The following is a 16,417-nucleotide window of genomic DNA, read 5'->3' as shown; positions in this document are numbered from 1 at the left end:
AGGTAATGATTCTTTTTGACCTACAGCAGTCACCCATTCAGTGCATGAGTGGGAAGAAAGGAATGATTATTTCTACTGGAGACATTTATTACAGAAATTAATTGTCACAAATTATTTCACATAATATATTAATGAATTAAGCCCAAGAATAAAAAGTCTCACAAATTGTTAAGTCAGACACTGTGAGAATTTTTTATCTCCACAGAAGGAAGAGTTAGTTAGCACAGCAGTTAAAAAAAAAAAAAAAAAAAAAAGAAAAAAAAAAAGAAAAAGAAAAGAAAATTAAAAAAAAAAAGAAAAAAAAACCTGTAGTCAGTCTATAAAGTAGAGAATTTGACTTTCTTCATTTTCTTCTGAACAATCTACACCACATTAAGTATCTTAGTTTCTGTCGCTAGTTACCCCTGTTCCTGATTGCCCAGACATCCTATATATCCATCAGTTTAAAAGCTAGCAAGATTACAGGTGAAGTTAACCTAGCAAATGTATTCAGTAGCTTCTTCCGTATGATATTCAAATTAAATAATAAACTGAAGAAATAGTACACTGAGGTTCTCAATTTAATTCTAAGATTAAATGGAACTTTGCTAATTTTATGCATAATCAATTTATACACTATTATATTACATTGAAGGAGTACTTATCTATTGCTGCTTATATATACTGTTTCGAGAGCTTGTCTTTTTTTAAGATTTTATTGTTTTTTATTTGACAGAGAGTGAGAGAGTATAAGCAGGCGGAGCAGCAGAGGGAGAGGGAGAAGCAGGCTCCCAGCAGAGCAGGGAGCCTGATGCAGGGATCTATTCCAGTACTCTGGGATTATGACCGAGCCAAAGGCAGATGCTTAATTGACTGAGCCACCCAGGCACCCTAAGATTCAAGAGCTTTTCAACAGGCCTCTACTCTGACACAGTGACTGGGACCCAATAGGCATAAAATATTTCTTTGTAAATGACCAAATCCATGTAATGCCTAATACGTGCTTAGCACTATAATACAAGAACACTTAGGACACTCTCAGTGAGCATATTCCAACACCCTGTGTTCTCTTCTGCTCAGAGACCAGATCTGGGGTGCCTGGGTGGCTCAGTGGGTTAAAGCCACTGCCTTCGGCTGAGGGCATGATCCCAGGGTCCTGGAATCGAGCCCTGCATCGGGCTCTCTGCTCCATGGGGAGCCTGCTTCCCTTCCTCTCTCTCTGCCTTCCTCTCTGTCTACTTGTGATCTCTGTCAAATAAATAAATAAAATCTTTAAAAAAAAGTAAAAAAAAAAGAGACCAGGTCTTATTTACTGGAAGTTCAATTATTTTTTTTTCTCAGTTCACAGTAATATTTCTACATAATCACTTTCATTTCTTTCAAGATTCTTTTTTCCTCTTTTTTTTAATTAATTAGTTTATTTATTTGACAGACAGAGACAGAAGGAAGTAGGATCCCCACGGAGCAGGTAGCCTGATGCAGGGCGGGATCCCAGGACCCCGAGATCATGACCCAAGCCAAAGGAAGAGGCTTTAACCCACTGAGCCACCCAGGTACCCCAAGATTCTTTTTAATTCTATTCATGTTATTGTAAAGAAGCAAAATTCTTAGTTTCTCTATTCTTCAACCATAAGATTTTCCTTTGAATGGCTCTATCACTTCCAATATTTGGGCTATGATTTTACAAAGTACCTGCATATGGACTAACATCCAAGCTGTTTGAAATTTTGAATGACTCAGGAAAACTTTAGTAGTCTGATGCCAGTTCACTGACTCTGAATGCCTTGAGTGGGGAAAGAAGGTATAAAGGTAAAGGGGTCAAATTGGAATTTTCAGATTCTCTCAGGGGCAAAAACATCAATCCCATTCTCCCATTCTGGCAACTGTCAAAAAGGAAAAGGAAAAAAAAATCTAGATGCATTTCTGGAGGGGGGAAGACGATGTGTGTCCTAATCTCAAAGCCTCAGAGAAGTCAAGTTCTATTTGCAGTTCTTCCAAATACTTACAAAATTAAATTTATGAACAATTTTGAGTTACCTCTGTGTTTATACAAAGTATGATTGTGTGTGGATCTTACATGGGGTTCACAGGATGGGCTTAATATATGGCTAAGAATTGAAAACTCTTAAACAGCTCTCAAGGTGTTTCAAGTCTTTCATCTGGAAGCATTTAAAAATGAGATGAAGTTTATTTGCAATTTTAGGGAACAAAATAATATATAGGGCTTCTTTCTTTGGGAAACCTATAGACGACATGGAAGCTAATTGTAGGCAACCAAAGAAATGGCAGTAGGTGGGAAGGGGTTTTACTAGGATTAAGACCAAAACTACCGTAGTATACATAGGTTTCAAGTGGTTTTTAATGCCCTCTGTGTTAATACTTCTTATCTCAATAAAATCATAATAATTGTAAGACTCATAAAAATATTTTGTCATTTTTTGAAAACTATAAATGAACTTTGTTTTATTTATTTATTTTTTAAGGTAAGGTATATACCCAACATTGGGCTTGAATTTAGAACATCCAAGATCAAAGTTGCCTGCTCTAACTACCATCTGAAGCAGTCAGCTGCCCCTAAGTGAACTTTTTCAAACTAATGTTCATGTTCCTTCTTTTGTGAAGAGTTTATTAGACAGCTGTGGTATAATTAGGCCAGCTTAGCATTTGAACAGGTTTCTCATCTTCATTTGCACTATAAAGTGAGCATGGTGAGGGAACCTAGTGATATCAATTTGGGAGAAGCATGAGGATGCACCCATTCCCTCTCTCAACTAAGACTCAAATTTCAAGTTTCTTCAAAGATAGTTCTTAAATACCACTTCAAAGAGATGTTATAGCAAACAGTGCTGTAATATGTTATGGTTGACTAAAAATTTGAATTTGAAATGGAAATCAAGTTCATTCATGAACTCCTCTAAAACTAATAATATATCATTTTAACGGCAAAGTGTCTAGACACCTAATGTCAGCCCAGATGATGATAATTTTAGTGTTTTATATCAGCCATATTCATCAATATAATTATACTTTTCTGGCCATAATTGAGTATGTTAAACAGGGAATCTGATGACTTAAAAAGAAATATTGGAAAGCATCTCAGGTAAAAAGATGTTTACATCTTTTTATTTAAGGAAGTATTTTAAAAATCTGGAATAATGCATAAAAGTTTTAATTTTTTTTAACACACAGTGATTTACCTAATATAATCTAGCTGTAACAAGTTAGTTCATTCCTTATACCTTCCTCAGATTTTATTTCTTAATAAATAAAACAAAAGTAACACAGTTGAGATTTGCCATTGTATCCATTGCTAATTCTGCTCTCTTCCCCTGTGGCTTGAAATAACTAGTATCTTGATGTTGATATTTATCTTTCCAGACCATTTATTTATAATGTCATTATGTATGTATGTGTATCAGTCAGAAAAAAATAGAACCACTAACAGGTGATATGCAAATGGGTTTAATGTAGAAAACAGGGCAGTAGGGTGAGAAGAGCTATAGCCAGATAATCAGTGAAAAAATCTTTCTCTGTAGATCCCTCTCAGTTTTGCTGTTAACCTAAAACTGCTCTAAAGAAGGTAGTCTTTGGGAAAACAAACAAACAAACAAAACGAATGATCAAAGTTAAACTGAATCACTGGAATAAGCGTGGAGGTGGAGAGTTACCAAACATGGGAAAGATCTAGAATAAGGGCAGCCAGAGATGCATGCGGATCCTGTAGTAGACACCAGAAATTGATGTTTTGTCAGTCTAAAACTGCTGGTTGCCACTTGACTTCCAGCTTCTGAGTCTGTGAGTGCCTGTCATTGGCGCACTTGAACCTGAGGGAAGGTCATTCTAGGAAATGCAGTTCCCAGGGTTCAGTAGTGTTATGGTGGTGTCAGGTCAACAACAGGAAGCACAGCACAAAGTGTATCCACAAAATGAATGTGGCATGGTTAGTTTGAAAATTTTTCGTGATTGGTCTCATAGTGCTCATATCCTACTTTACATATTTTCTGTAGAGGCTCCATGAGTTATCTGTGAACATTTTAACATTGGCCCAGAGTGATTTTGTTTCATTACTTTTTATTATTTTGTTTTTTATTACCTTTCTTTTCCATTGCCTAAGGATAAGGTCTATATTCTACTTTTGAATAAAATAATGTATAGTTGGCTTTATTTTCTTATATATCCTTACAAAGGAAATGTTCCTAACATTTTCCCACTATAATTTTTTTTATAGATTTTATTTATTTGAGAGATAGAGCATGAGAGGGACAAGGGGCAGAGGGAGAAGTCAACTCCCTGCTGAGCAGATGGCCCAATGTGGGACTTGATCTTCAGACTTCAGGATCATGACCTGAGCCAAAGGCAATTGCTTAACCAACTGAGCCACCCAGGTGCCCCCACTATGATTTTTTCGTAGGATTTATTACATATTCATACAAAAATATTAAATCTAATTAAAGTTACCTAAAATTATTTTATTTAGAGGAAAATGATATCAAATTCATTTTGCATATTTAGCTAAGATATTTGCATTTACATTTTAGTAAAATAGATTTAAATTATGTTTTCTGAGTTCTTATGTTTTGTTAAAGTTCATACTACAACGTTGCCCTCCTCCATTTAATAAGAAAGAATGTATTAGACTTTATATGTTTCTTGGGGCGCCTGGGTGGCTCAGTGGATTAATGCCTCTGCCTTTGGCTCGGATCATCATCTCAGGGTCCTGGGATCGAGCCCCACTTCAGGATCTCTGCTCAGTGGGGAGCCTGCTTTCCCCTCTCTCTTTCTCTCTGCCTGCCTCTCTGCCTACTTGTGATATCTGTTTGTCAAATGACTAAATAAAAATATTTAAAAAAACGATTAAAAAAAGATTAAAAAAAAGACTTTATACGCTTCTTGAAGAGTTCCTAAAACCCAATGTTTAAATTATCTTGGGGTAGTATTGTTATTGTGGCTTTATTGTAGAAAAATTATGATGTTATGTTTCATATCCCTTAATTTTTTCAGGCATATTTTAAAAATGTCATTTTGGTAATTAGTACTTTCCACAGATTAAATGTATTTTATACAGTATCAGGACAAAGTTAATACATTACTTTAACCTCTTTCTTATTTAGTTTGTCTCCTTTTTTTGTCACATTATTAAGTGTGTTTTCAATTTTATGTTCAGCACTGTTGGCTGAGGTTTGCTCTTGGTATGAGCTTTAAAAGGCGAAAGATTTATACGATCTGAAGAGAAACCAAAGTATCTTGGTATTAGCTTTAAAAAAAAAATACTGCTTTGAACTTTTTCTTCGTTTTTGCTGTTATTTCTTGCCCTTCTCTTTGTTGTCCCATTCATGCTGTGTTACTTGGTTTCCCTACTTTTCTAATTTTTTTAAACTAGATTGTCCTTTTTTGTAATTCAAAAAATGTCTGACTCCAACTTATATATTGAAGTTATAAGTTTCATCCAAGTACATTATCCAACTGCATTAATTGTGTAGTTAGAGAATGTAGTATTGTATTTGCTGTTCAGTTTTGAATATTTTATAATATTCAATGTGATTTTCTTTTTGACCATGTATATTTTCTAATTCTTGAAAAAATAAGAATTTCCTTAAGGAAAGCTTTTTGGCATTGCTTGTTATTATTTTACTGTATTTAGAGAAATATGATCATAAGCTATTATTTTGTATATTTCTTTTGTATTTTAAAATACCTTTCTTTAGTATAGTTAATGATCAGGTTTTTTTAAAATACATCTGCTAGAAGAAGAATGTTTATATAAGACTACCAAATTAAGCTTATGTTGTTTAAGTCATATTTCTTTCCTCTCTGTCCTTTTTCCCTCTTTCTACCCCTTTCTCCTTTCCTCTCTGCTTCTCTCTCCTCTTTCCTTCTCTCCCTTTCTCCCTTTCTCTTTCTTTTTCTTTCTCATTTTCCACTTAACATGTCAGTGTAGAGGCTAAGTGAAATATATAAATGTTCATGTTGTTATCTTCTTCATGATTTTTTTCCTTTTATGCTTAAGTAAGAACTATTTAGATCTCATAAAAACATTCTACATTTTATCATGTAGTATATTGTGTCATTTATCATGTAGTATATTGTGTAGTGTAATTATTGTAATTGTATAATTACACTCCCAAAATATTAATATTTTGATATCAACCTTTTGTCAGTTTGAAGTTTGGTTAGTGTTTGTTAGAATTCAGAGTTAGTATTTTGAGTGAGTTGGAATTCCCACGAACTGAGATGCGAAAGACTGTCCACAAGCAAATTTTAGGAGAAAATACTTTAAATATACCATATAATAGATAACTTTTGGAAACTGAAATGAAATGTTGACTAGTGATCTGCATTCACAAGTCTATAGTTTAGAGAAGATGTCTGCTCTAGAGATACAAATTTTAGAATTAATGGTATAATGATAGTATTTAAAGTCATATTACTGTATCTGATCCAAAGACAAACATTGTGGGGATAAAACAGAAACACAAAATAGATAGAAGGGATAATTCAGTATAAAATAAAATAGAGAGAGGGAGAGAAAGAGAGAGAGAGAGAGGGAGGGAAGACAGCAAGAGGCTATAAGCCAAATAAAAAAACTTTCAGAGATGAGCAGTGTCAAAATTACTGATAAGTCAAGCAATATGAAAATTAAGAATTAACCATATCAGTGTAGAAGATACAGTTAACCTTGAGCAGATTGATTTCGCTAGGGTGTTTGTATGGTAGGAATGTCTCAACAGAGTGAGTTCAAGAGAAAATGGTAGAAGAGAAATCGAGATCAACAATTATTCCAGGATTTTAATATCATGGAGAAGTTTATAAATGGAAGATTCAATTGCAGGGAGGAGATAGGAGGATTTTATTAAAGACTGTGAGTCCCAGAGCTACCATTGGATCAAAAATTTTTCTTTTTTTTAAAGACTTTATTTATTTGACAGAGAGATACAGCAAGAGAGGGAACACAAGCAAAGGGAGTCGGAGAGGGAGAAGCAGGCTTCCAGCTGAGCAAGGAGCCTGCATCCAGCTGGATGGGGGGCTCCATCCCAGATCCCTGGAATCATGAACTGAGCCAAAGGCAGCTGCTTAATTACTGAGCCACCCAGGCATCTCTGGATCAAAATTGTTAAGTTCTGATCCAGTCCAGAGGAAAAACAAAATTATATGGGAATATAAAGATCACTGATTGCTTGGGTGACTGCACTTCCATTGTAATCAAAAGAAACCAGAATAGAGAGATTACTGTGTATAATCTTGATGGTCCTGGGCAAGTAGTGATAAGAGTCGCAGGATTAGAGATGGATTTCCCAGAAGCAGGTTGAGTTCCAGGACCTTCTTCATTCCCATAGTTGTGCTGTGAAGGAGAGAGTGTGCTTTGAGGAGAATGGCTCAGTGAAGGTTCTGGACTTCTGGATATGAAGGTGAGGAAGCTGGAGGAGGGTCACCTCTCTTGAGCTCCTGACAAGAGCCTTGAGCCCCTCCTAATGCAGCATAATCCCTGGAAGTGGGTAATGGCCACAGATGTGGTCTTTCTTAACTCATACAATGGAAACATGGAGGCGGGGGAAGGGGGAGTTTCTCAGTTTTCCCTTTAGTTCTTGATTTTCTAAAATTTCTTGTAAAGTGAAAATACAATCTTGAAATTCAGAACCTGTTTGAGCACTTCAGAAACATAGTAGCAAGTTGTTGACACTTTGTCTTGCAAGATAGTGGTATATTCACTGCTTAATAATTTAGATTAGGAGCTTTCCTGCTAGGCTTGAATCCCAGCTTCATCATTTCCCAGCTGGGTACTTGTACTTTGTGCCAGTTACTTAAGCAAGCTCCTCCTTACTCACACAAGGAGGATGTTAATAGTGCTTACCTTATGAAGTTGCAATACTGAATAAATTATTGAATGCCTTTAAAGTGTTTAGAACACCACACTGCCTAACAAATATTAAATGTTCAATAATTATTAGCTATCAGATTAATCATTCTGTTAAGTTTCACCTGGCTTCAACCTCTGGACAATTCGTAATAATGATTCAGGCTGTAGATTCAGTCTACCCTTGCCTCATAGCTGCCTCTTTAAAACAGAGAAAAATAGTCCTTTTCACCATTTAGAAGAGAAGTTTTAAAGAATAGAAAAGAAAAAAATTTCTTCTAAGTTCCAGTCTATCTCTAGTTTTACACTCCCCTACTACAAGTCAAACTGATCTTAGTCTAGAAAATAATTGCTCCATCCATTTTAAATTGCAAGCAATAGATAGAAAGGACTTCCTACTAACTCCATCTGCTTCTGAATAGGATAGCTTAAGTCTGATATGGCCAACTTTTTATATAATGTCATTGAAACTGAAAGTAAAAAGTATTATGCCCCCAAATCTTTTTTTTTCTAACAAATCCTTTAATATTCCAGATATTATTGTATTCATCCATTCCCTATACCTCGTCGGAGGGTTATCAACTCACCACCATGAAATGACTTCCCTGTGCTTTTGGTGAAGAGTTATACTCCCTTGTCCCATTGATGATGTCTCAGTCTTTTTTTTTTTTTTTTTAAGATTTTATTTACTTATTTGACAGACAGAGATCACAAGTAGGCAGAGAAGCAGGCAGAGAGAGAGGAAGGGAAGCATGATCCCTGCTGAGCAGAGACCCCCGATGTGGGGCTTGATCCCAGGACCCTGAGACCATGACCTGAGCCAAAGGCAGAGGTTTAACCCACTGAGCCACCCAGGCACCTCTGTCTCAGTCTTATGACTTGCTTTAGCCCATGAGATTTGAGCCATTAAACTCTAAGCCATTTCTGTGTTTTGTGTTATACGTCACATAAGAGCAGAAGATAGCCCTGGAATTGGGTGGTTCTACACACCCTCTTTACCTCTTGCCCTTTGCCACAAGAAAAGGGCATGTTTCTTCTAAGGGCTTCTTCTTCAGGTTGAGTTTTGGAACAGAGATAATCTGAGACAGTGTAAGCTAAAGTGAGCCAATGCTTATCCTTGGTCATCAATCTCAAACGTGAGTAAGAGATGTTACTCAAAGGCACTTAAATTTGCAGTTGTTTGCTTTGCAGTAAAGGTGAATGATACATGATACGACTTCCGAAGAGCAAGTCAGAGCAATGTTTCACTGATTCCAGAACAAAATATAGGGGTCCTTATTTTCTTAATCACGCTACTATAACTCAGTTTATTCTGAATTGTAAGACTGTTTATTTTCATGTTTTCCTAGTATTGATTTTTTTTAGTTGCAAGTAACACAATATCTAAGCCAAAAGTGATTTGAAAAATAAATGAGTGGAATTTATTGGTATACTTAATTCAGAATCCATGAGCTTCCAGCAGAAATGGAATTTGAGATTCAAATAATTTCCTCAGGACAGCTTCTTCTCCATTTCTACTCCGCTCATTGTCAAGATCCATGTGGTATCATGGTGACTGCCAACTACACTTGGCTTACCATCTCAGAGGTACAATCATAATTATAATAGTCAATCGTTGAGTGTTTCCAATTTGCCAGGCACTCTTGTCAAAGAATTTACATGAATTAACGCATTTCATCTTCACAATTATTCCATGAAATAGAAACTAACATTATCCTTATTTTATAAAGAAATAGAAGCACAGGAAATTAAGATGCTTCATAGTAACCACTATTAATAAAGGCCTAATTGAACAAAAAATTATATACTTGCCAAAGTGTTTGTACAGAGGTCTAAACCTCACTTTCCATAGTTCAAGTTGTGTCATGATCCTTTTATTAACTAAATTTCTATGTTCAATAAATTCCAGTGCTCTCAATGTCCACAGCTGAGGTGCATATTCTCCTGAGGAATATATACAGGAAATGATAAGGAGACTGTTCCTCAGAGAAAAACAAGGACATTGTTATTAGATAAAATGTGGATGTATGCAGTGGCAAGAAGTTTTAAGCATCTGAGGTTTTATGCTATTTTCAGGCTAACACTTAATTGGCCAAAGAGTCACGGATACCTAGAGAAGACAAGAGATTCTTGGTTCAGCTACAAAGGACTTTGTTAGGACATAGATGCAGCCTGAGCTTTGTGTTCTCAGCACTTTGTCTGGAGGAGGTGAGGCAAAGCCGCCCAGGAGCATGAGGGGAATTCAGGCTTAAATGGCATTGGCCAGTTCAATGGCTCTTAAAATCCACTAAGTTAGTCATTCTGTACCCTTCAACTTACCGGGAAATCAACACAAAATAATATACAATTAACAAATTTCTAGTTTAAGTTCACATTGATAATTGACCCTAGGTGAGTATCTGGAAGGGTACTAATATGAATATAAACATCATCATCATATTGATGTCAAATTCTGCAGAAATAATTTCTACAAAATCTTATAGAAAATTTAGTGTCTGGTTTTAGTCATAATGAAAATAATTATTGTGTGCAGTTAAGTATACAAATAACTTAGTATATAAAACTAAAACACCACATATGGTCATTACCAATATTCAAATCAAACTTAGAAAAATTAAAGAAACAGGATGTTGCACTTATTGACACTGAAAATGAGTTTCTTAAATTTATTTTCTAAAGTAGAAGAAAATGAACTTTTTTTGTTGTGCTTCAAATCTATAGATCTTCTTCACCCTTATTTTTCTGCTAAATCTAGGACACTTTATAGTACGATAGGTCTTTTGCAAAGATGCTGTTGATTTATAAACTTGTGAATCCCTTCTGTGAGTATAATGAGCTATAGGCAAAACGGCACAGTACTTAGGCTGACTCCACTTAAATAAATGTCACAAATAACACATTAGGATTCCAGTTCACTTAGAAGAAGCAGATTAAATAATTTATGTAATAGGAAAGATCTTACTCCAAAGGCCTAGAGAATAAGAAGCATGATTTTGTTTTTAAAAAGTGTATTACTGGGACGCCTGGGTGGCTCAGTTGGTTGGACGACTGCCTTCGGCTCAGGGCGTGATCCTGGAGTCCCGGGATCGAGTCCCACATCAGGCTCCCAGCTCCATGGGGAGTCTGCTTCGCTCTCTGACCTTCTCCTCACTCATGCTCTCTCTCACTGTCTCTCTCTCTCAAATAAATAAATAAAATCTATAAAAAAAAAAATAAAAAATAAAAAGTGTATTACTATTTCAAGTCCTCATTTCCTTGGAGTATTGAAACCTTTTTTGCCTAATATCACTATTCCCATTTCCTTAGGGCTCTTTTTAGGGCCAACATAACCTGGTCTCCATTGTATTGTTCTTTCAACCTGATAGATTTTCACTTGTCCCTCCACTTTAGAGGGTGTGAGGATCTTTGTGATCTTTCAGGTCAGGATGGAGTTCAAGAAACTACCATGTGTCTCTCTGAAGCCACTTGTCTATCTGCATGTTCTCTCTCCCCTTCCCAGTCCACTATTTCTCTGAATTAAGAGTGTGGAGGGGGGCACCGGGGTGGCTCAGTGGGTTAAAGCCTCTGCCTTCAGCTCAGGTCATGATCCCAGGGTCCTGGAATCGAGCCCCACATCAGGCCCTCTGCTCAGCAGGGAGCCTGCCTCCTCCTCTCTCTGCCTGCCTCTCTGCCTACTTGTGATCTCTATCTCTCAAATAAATAAAATCTTTAAAAAAAAAAAAAAAGAAAAAGAATGTGGAGGGACCAGGAAGAAGAAGGAGAGCACGCAGGGAAACCTTGCTCTTACTGAACTTTTACTTTTCCATGTTTTGTAAAAGTTTTTTGTTCTTGTGTTTCTGAAAGAATCTAAACTTCTGAAGAGTAAAATCTAGCCCATGCCTGGTTTCCACCTTCCCCCTCCCACCAATGTCTTTTTTTTTTTTACCATTTTATTTTATTTTATTTTATTTTATTTTTTCCAATTTATTTATTTTCAGAAAAACAGTATTCATTATTTTTTCACCACACCCAGTGCTCCATGCAAGCTGTGCCCTCTATAATACCCACCACCTGGTACCCCAACATCCCACCCCCCCGCCACTTCAAACCCCTCAGATTGTTTTTCAGGGTCCATAGTCTCTCATGGTTCATCTCCCCTTCCAATTTACCCAAAAGCACATACCCTCCCCAATGTCCATAACCCTACCCCCCTTCTTTCAACCCCCCTCCCCCCAGCAACCCACAGTTTGTTTCGTGAGATTAAGAGTCACTTATGGTTTGTCTCCCTCCCTATCCCATCTTGTTTCATGGATTCTTCTCCTACCCACTTAAGCCCCCATGTTGCATCACCACTTCCTCATATCAGGGATGTCACATCATTTCTCCGAAATAGGAAGCTCAGAATAGCCTAATTAAAATCAGAAAATAAAACTAAATGCCAGAGAAAGAAAATTGTTAATACTTCAAAATACACTTTTCTGTTATGTTCACTTGTTACATCCTAAAATCAAAACAGTAAAGAACACACACAAAAAAAATGTTCAGATGGCCTGCCTTAGAAAAATATTGATATTCTATTTTAGAGCACAAAACAACTAGGAAAAAAAATCCCTTCAATTCACTGAATACATCTATTGTATGATGATATTGGATATGGTATAGAAAATCAACTGCTTGAAATCACTACAAATCATTCCCTTAGAAGATTAGTTGTGGGTTGGATATCAGAAAACTAAAAGCTTTCTGTAAATTCTATGTTTGTACCAACATGAGGAGGTTTCCATAATATACCAAAGGAAAACAAAACAAATTGAAGAAAAGTTTAAAAACTATATAAATTGATCTCATTTTTTGTTAGCAAAGTGAAGATTTTGATTGTATCCTTGTGAATTTCATTTTTAAAGAAAAAGCATTAGAGTGTAAGTTTTAAAAACTTATATAAAAACCTCATATTTTTATATAAGGTTTTTGTGACTTACTTATTTTGTGAATGTTTACGATGACTAGCTAAATTTATTAAATGATACATGCATAATTGTACACATGCATTTTTCATTTACATTTTACAATGGTTCTTTCAGTTTAACAAAATTATTATTCTCATTCTTTCCCATTGACAAACTTGCGCAGGGAAGGTTTCAAAATGTCTCAGTCACAAGAGCATGGGTTTGAACTTCAGATAGAATCCTACAGTTTTTAACAGCTCTATCACTTGGCTTTAAATAAGACGATATAGTTCAAGTAGTGTTTTCTTTATTGAAAAGTCACATTAGAATATGTCCTCAGGTTCCCCAAGTACTCTCTTCTTAATAGTAATATAATGTGGATTCAAACATAATTTCCGATTTGATGTAAATTTTTAATTTTCCCAGTGAAGAAAGCAACAACAGCAATACACTGAGATTATGAGAAACGTAAAGTTGCTGAACATGGTTGAATTAGTTTATTCTAGTGGGTGAAAACTTATTTCAGTGAAATTAAAAGAAAATTAAGCAGTGAAATGGAGTACTTCTATTTTGAATGTGTGTATTCTCCTATTAAATTGTATCAAATCAAGCAAGATACTGTAAGCTTTGGGGATTATTTGTTTGTCTGTTTCCAGAGTATAATTTAATTACTATAACAACAGAATCATAGTGGACTCTAGAGAAGTAAAAGTCTAATTAGTTATAAAAAAGGTTAGAATGATGCTTTCTAAAGTTCTTTGAACATTTTATGATCATTAGTGTTTCAGAGTACTCCTATGAGCCCAGCACATGATTAACAGGACCTCATTTCAAAGTCACCAATTTAAAAGAATTAGAATAAAAGACCAACCCTGATTTCCATTTAAATAATGGAACCTAGAATAGATAGGAGGCTATGTATCCACTATACCTTTGTAGAAAAGTTATTACTATTGGTAGGTGGGTTTCAGAGGTGTCTTGAAATTGAAACTTCAAAATAAATTATGTATATAAATATAGAAAAGCATATTTTCAAATAGGCTGTCTACGGTTTCATCAAATTCTCCCATTGAAATATGTGCCACAAAAAAATTAAGAATCACCACTTCATGAATTAAAATGTGGTGTATTTCCAATTACTCATATGATAGTCTGCATTACGAACTATTGGAAACTCGGTTGTTTGGACTGTTGCATATATTGCAAGGCCCTTCTTTCCTCTGGTGAATTTTATTTTAACTACGGATGGTAGTGAATCAGTATCTCTCTCAGTCCAATGGTAAAGCTTCAAAATTCAGAACGTAATTCTAAGAGGGGCTTGCAAAGTCCATTCAGGCAGAAAGAAATTCAACAGCTATATGTTTACAATTTATTCTATGAAAGCACATATATTTTCACCTTTGTGTCTCACATTCCTCTGAAGTAGATTATCTATATTGTGCTTATGAGAATTTGAAGCTCGCAGAAGTAGACCAGTCTGCCTAAATCTGATCACTTAGTGACATCAGAGTAAAAATAATTTATCCAATACTCCTCTGACAGAGTAAGGATTAAATATTATAGCTGGAATGCAAATTGGGTAAGTTAAGAAAATAATACTTTTATTTCTCTTTGTGGTAACATTTGTTACCATACAAAAATAAGTTTGAAACTGATTGTGAGTTTCCCTTATTTTTCCAGGACAGTTCTCTGCCATATGTTTCTTCCTAGAGTAATTGATAGTCTCTGTAGAACTATCTGTCCAGTTTTCCAGGTCATGTTTTCTTAAAAATGTTCTAGGAAGAAAAGAATAGATATCTCAGGTAGGAAACATACTCCTTTCTCATTAGAAATGCCCAGCTCTTTTTTTTTTTAATCAGATAAGGAACAGTTCCTTGCTATTTTAAGAAAATACTTAATATGTCCCCCTAAGACCTATACTTTTGCAGGCTTTGGATTTCAGACAACTTTTTTTAGTGTCTCATGCCCTTGCCTTACAGTGTGGCTGGCACTGTACACCTCTGCCCAAACAAGGATTCTCAAGACTCCTGATCAGCCCCAAGCAACATTCTGAGCAACTGCTAATGATCATAGAAAAAGTTAGAAGAGAGATAGACAGCCTTTAATTATGAAGCTTCCAGATATTTTAAATGGTTGTGTAAGCCAACATTGGTCTCTTAGATTTCATTAACATTCCAGCTGAAAAGTAAAGGCAATATAGAAATGATGCAGAAGTTTCACAATTTAAGACAAAGCCATATGTTGATTTTATACTCACAGATAAAGTTGTGATTTGCCTTAAATGATTAAGCATTTCTATATGTCTTCACAATATCTGGGGTGCAAACTTGTTCCTATTCCTGTGAAAATATATTTGATCATATCTTCTAAAACAAAACATGACTTTGAAGTGTATAAGTCTCTAAGAAATCAAATAAGAGTTAGCAGTTTTGTAGATAACAGAAGGTTTGTTTGTTTTATGTATTACTGTTCATATTGTACTGTTAGTCAATTCTGTTCTCTTAAGCAAACTTTATAAATTCTGTGAGTTATATGTCAAGGAAAATAATTTATTATATTTTGTCAATGTTTAAAAAGATATTAGAGTTACTATCTTTTCCTCATTTCCTTGTGTAGGTGAGTGAGGTGCTACAAAACTGTTATATAATAAAAAATAATCCACATTATTCACTCTTATTAAATGCAGAAACCTCTCCAGGATTCCCCTGGCATATCTTTAAGTGCTTAATATTATCCATTCCAGTTGTTGCTAATCAATTTTGGGGTAGCTAGAAAAATAGTCATTCCAAATATCAGGTCTTGATAGTTTTCTGTTAAATCAGTTAGAACTTCAAGGATCTGCATATCTTCTCCTTGATGGGTTAATACATCTTTGGTTTATCTTCAGCCTTCTGTGGATTAGTGGTATTATTAGTATTATTATTAACTATGTATTTTATATGTATTATGTATTATATGTATTTATATGTTATATGTATTAACAATAATTGTTCATATAACTATATTATTTTCTTAAATTGTATTGCTGTCAATATCAGCTCACAGAAACAAAAGGGGCATCTCAGTCTTAGACTGTTGAGTTTAAATATGGAGAGTAAATGCTATCATAATGTAAATAGGTTAAATTCTGCAAGATGTTTAAAGCATCAATTAATAAACAAAAATTTAAATGCAATTCAGGTCCGTTTCATGAAGAGTTTCCTGAAGGAAACAATAACAAGAAGTTACATTGATGGCAAAATGAAATTAGTAATTATAATATTACTAATATTTAACATGTTACATTTGAAAAACCCTACCACACTTATTATTTCATTAGTACATTTTGGATAACAAGTTCAGTTGATTGAGAATTATGTTATGGAAGTAAACAGTGCTAGTTTTCTTCATAATTGGAATTAATGTTGTTTTTCTATCTCCTTGAAAATACTAAAACAGAAATTAGAATCAAGGTATACCAGAAAGAACAGGATAAAACTTAGAAGATCAATTGTCTCTTCTTCTACCACATTGCTTTAAAAAAGCCATTTCATCTTTGTTTTTTGTTATATTTCCTCTACCTGTTCTGTGGTGATTGGTTTGGTCTTAATTGGTGGACTGCTCTGATAACTAAGACTTTGTTTAGCCAGCATAGAAAACACTGGGAGCATTTTTAGTGGCA

Source organism: Neovison vison, chromosome 6 (genome assembly GCF_020171115.1).
Source record: "Neovison vison isolate M4711 chromosome 6, ASM_NN_V1, whole genome shotgun sequence".
Lineage (NCBI taxonomy): Eukaryota > Metazoa > Chordata > Mammalia > Carnivora > Mustelidae > Neogale > Neogale vison.
The sequence above is the reverse complement of the archived record's forward strand: the minus strand, read 5'-3'. Positions refer to the sequence as shown.